Genomic DNA, 3,956 nt, shown 5'->3' with positions numbered 1-3,956 from the left:
TCTAGTCCACAGACCCCCTTCTCCCAAAGTTAGGATCAACAGTAAATTCCAAAGCCTTACCTGGTATACCTCCAAACCTATTGCCACCAACACGTGCACTCTGTGGACTCCCTGGAGAAAAGTAATGAAGATTCAGTGGAGTATTTATTCTACTCCATTCAGGGATTTTACTACTGTATCTCCTCCCCATGCCGTGAAAAAACACACACACAAAAACCACACCACACCACACACATCTTCCCTAAAGATTTGGAAACCACAATCTAGTATGCCTATTCCTCACTTATCAACTATCTCGTTATCTCACATCTCACATTTACGACAATAATAAAAAATCACTGTCCAAATATTTTGTGCGTTACAGACGAACGTTTGGCAGTAACAAATGCCGAGGTGTGAGGTGGGAGTAACACTGGCTATGATGGTCAAGGTTGTGTATTAACTTGGCTGGGCCCTGATTCTCAGTAGTTTGGCAGTTACATAATGATGTGATTTGGTCATTAAGTAATGATGTAAACTGGCAGTTATGTAATGATGTAGTCATCCTCTTTTTTGTGATTTGATCTGGTCTTCCCCATTTTTGCATAACACCAACTTTGCATAATGACCTGCTCTTTGGAAACTAACCATGTCGATAAGTGAGGAGTGTGTGTATTATTTCTTCATTTTAATCATTACATAAAAATGGGGCCCAGACACATAAGGCTTTTTGCCTTAAAGTTCATGAGTGCTTAGTCTTAGTACTGAGACTAGAGTATCTTTCTCAAAATTCCTCCAGAACATTAAATCGTACTTCTTAATTACAAGTACTTTTAAATAGAAGTTGTACACTTTGTATTTTTCTCAGGGAAGTAGACAGTGGTGTTCTACCCTCCCTAGCATTTGATGAATGAACAAGTAAGTAAATAAAAATCTTTAAGGGATACTTATAATGAGATTAGTTGGAAAAGGAGGAACATTTTACTTATGTTGAAGGCTGCCCAAAGAAAATGAGGTTTATTAAATAGTCCAGAGTCAATTTTAACCCTATAGAACATACCTTTCCCAAATTTCTGTGACTTTAACACTAAGGTCCCTTGTGCAACTGCAACATCTATTTGAGCAGGTGGTCCAAGTGAACACAGAGCAGAAGCTGAGATCAATCATAATAATGAATTTTATTTGTTATTAGGATGTAGACCACCTTTTCTTTAAATTATTGTTCATTGTGAAGTGAAACTTGTGAGGAGTTTGCCTCTTAGCTCAAGTAGATACAAGAGACTAGACAGGCATCTTCTGTCTGGAGGTGAGATGGGAAGGCAGAGAAGGTTAGGAGCTAGTTTAATGGACATGGGGAATCGTGTGGAAGGAAGGAGTGTGCTGTCACAATATGGAGAGAGCAATAAGAGTCACATAATAATGTATGCATAAGTTTTTGTATGGGAAAAAATAAAAAATAAATTATTGTTCATTGTTGTTGCTGTTGTTAGATGACAACCAGTTGGTTACAATGCATAGTGACCCGATGTGCCACAAAACCAAACACTGCCCAGTCCTACACTGTCCTCACAGTAGTTGTTATGCTTGAGACCATTGTTGCAGCAACTGTGTCAACATATGTTGAGGGTCTTCCTCTTTTTCGCTGACTCTCTACTCTACCAAGCATGATGTCCTTCTCAGGGAGCAGTCCCTCTTAATAACATGGCCAAAGTTTGTACGAAAAAGTCTCACCATCCTTGCTTCTAATGAGCATTCTGGTTGTACTTTTTCCAAGACAGATTTGTTTGTTCTTCTGGCAGTCCATGATATATTCAATATTCTTCGCCAACACCATAATTCAAAGACATCAGTTCTTCTTCAGTTTTTCTTATCCATTGTCCAGCTTTCACATGCATATGAGGTGACTGAAAACACAATGACTTGGGTCAGGTGCAGGTTATTCCTTAAAGTGACATCTTTGCTTTTTAATACTTTAAAGAGATCTTTTGCAGCAGATTTGGCCAACAAAATGCATTGTTTGATTTCTTCACTGCTGCCTCTATGGGCATTGATTGTGGATCCAAGTAAAATGAAGTCCTTCACAAGTTCAATAATTTCTCCATTTATCATGATGTTGCTTAAGGGTCCAGTTGTGAGAATTTTTGTTTTCTTTATGTTAAGATGTCATCTGTACCAAAGGCTGTAGTCTTTGATCTTCATCAGTAAGTGCTTCAAGTCCTCTTCACTTTCAGCAAGCAAGGCTGTGTCATCTGCATATCGCAGGTTGTAAATGAGTTTTCCTCCAATCCTGATGCCCCAGGCTTCTTTCTATAGTCCACTTTCTTGGGTGATTTCCTTAGCATACAGATTAAACAGGTGAAAGGACACAACACTGACACTGACCTTTATTAACTTCAAACTATGCAGTATCCCCTTGTTCTGTTCAAACAACTGCCTCTTAGTCTAAGTATAGGTTCCTTATGAGCACAATTGATTGTTCTGGCATTCCCATTCTTTGCAATGTTATCCATAATTTGTTATGATCCACACAGTTGAATGCCTTTGCATAGTCAATAAAACACAGGTAAACATCTTTCTGGTACTCTCTGCTTTCAGCCAGGATCCATCTGATGTGAACAACGATATCCCTGCTTCCATGTCGTTTTCTGAATCTGGTTTGAATTTCTGGCAGTTCCCTGTCATTATACTGCTACAACCTCTTTTGAATGATCTTTAGCAAAATTTTACTTGTGTGTGATATTGATGGTATTTTTAGATAATTTCTGAATTCTGTTGGATCGCCTTTCTTGGGAATAGGCATAAATATGAATCTCTTCCAGTCGGTTGGCCAGATAGCTATCTTCCAAATTTCTTGGCATAGACGAGTGAGCACTTCCAGTGCTGCAACCGTTTGTTGAAACATCTCAGTTGGTATCTTGTCAATTCCTGGAGCCTTGTTTTGTGCCAATGCCTTCAGTATAGCTTGGACTTCTTCCTTCAGTATGATCAGTTCCTGATCATATGCTACCTCCTGAAATGCTTGAATATCAACCGACTCTTTTTGGTACAGTGACTCCGTGTACTCCTTTCATCTTCTTTTGATGCTTCCTGCATTATTATAATATTTTCCCCATAGAATCCTTCAATATTGCAAGTCGAGCCTTGAATTTTTTCTTCAGTTCTTTCTGCTTAAGAAATGCCTTGCATATTCATCCCTTCTGGTTTTCTATCTCCAGGTCTTTGCACATTTCATTATAATACTTAATCTTCTCGAGCAACCCTTTGAAATCTTCTGTCCAGCTCTTTTACTTCATCATTTTTTCCTTTTATCTTAGCTACTCTAAGTTCAAGAGCAAGTTTCAGGGTCTCTTCTGACATCCATTTTGGTCTTTTTTTTCTTTCCTGTCTTTTAAAGACTTGTTGCTTTCTTCATGAATGATATCCTTGATGTTATTCCACAACACATCTGATCGTCAGTCATTAGTGTTCGATGTGCCAAATTCATTTTTAGATAGTCTCTAAATTTGGGTGGGATATACTGAATGTTGCACTTTGGCTCTTGTGGACTTGTTCTAATTTTCTTCAGCTTCAGCTTGAACTTGGTTATAAGCAATTGATGATCTGTTCCACATTTGTCCCCTGGCCTTCTTCTGACTTATGATATTGAGCTTTTCCATCGTCTCTTTCCACAGATGTAGTTGATTTGATTCCTGTGTATTCCATCTAGGGAGGTCCAAGTGTATAGTCACATTTTATTAGAATTTTAAAAATCAGATGAGAGGGGAACCTGCTAAGATCACATAGGTACAAGCTCTATTATCTTGAAGTTACCCATTGAATCTCTCCAGTTATTAGGTTCTGATTTAAGCTAAGGATAACTTCTATATTTCATAGCTAATTTCTGCTCTCATCATTCTGGCTATTACTACTGAAAATTAAATAAACCAAGGAATTAATTATTGACGTTTGATTACATGGTTTTTAAATCTCTTGGAATA

General features: G+C 38.0%; 1 protein-coding gene across 1 annotated transcript in view; it reads left to right on the top strand.

Annotated features, from left to right (window-relative positions):
* LOC101351916 (alcohol dehydrogenase E chain-like) overlaps positions 1 to 3,956 on the top strand; it is a 35,703-nt gene that overhangs the window by 693 nt on the left and 31,054 nt on the right. The window lies entirely within an intron of this gene.

This window comes from Trichechus manatus, unplaced genomic scaffold (assembly GCF_000243295.1).
Source record: "Trichechus manatus latirostris isolate Lorelei unplaced genomic scaffold, TriManLat1.0 scaffold00291, whole genome shotgun sequence".
Lineage (NCBI taxonomy): Eukaryota > Metazoa > Chordata > Mammalia > Sirenia > Trichechidae > Trichechus > Trichechus manatus.
Note: the sequence above shows the minus strand (reverse complement) of the source record. Positions and strands in the feature narration are given on the sequence as shown.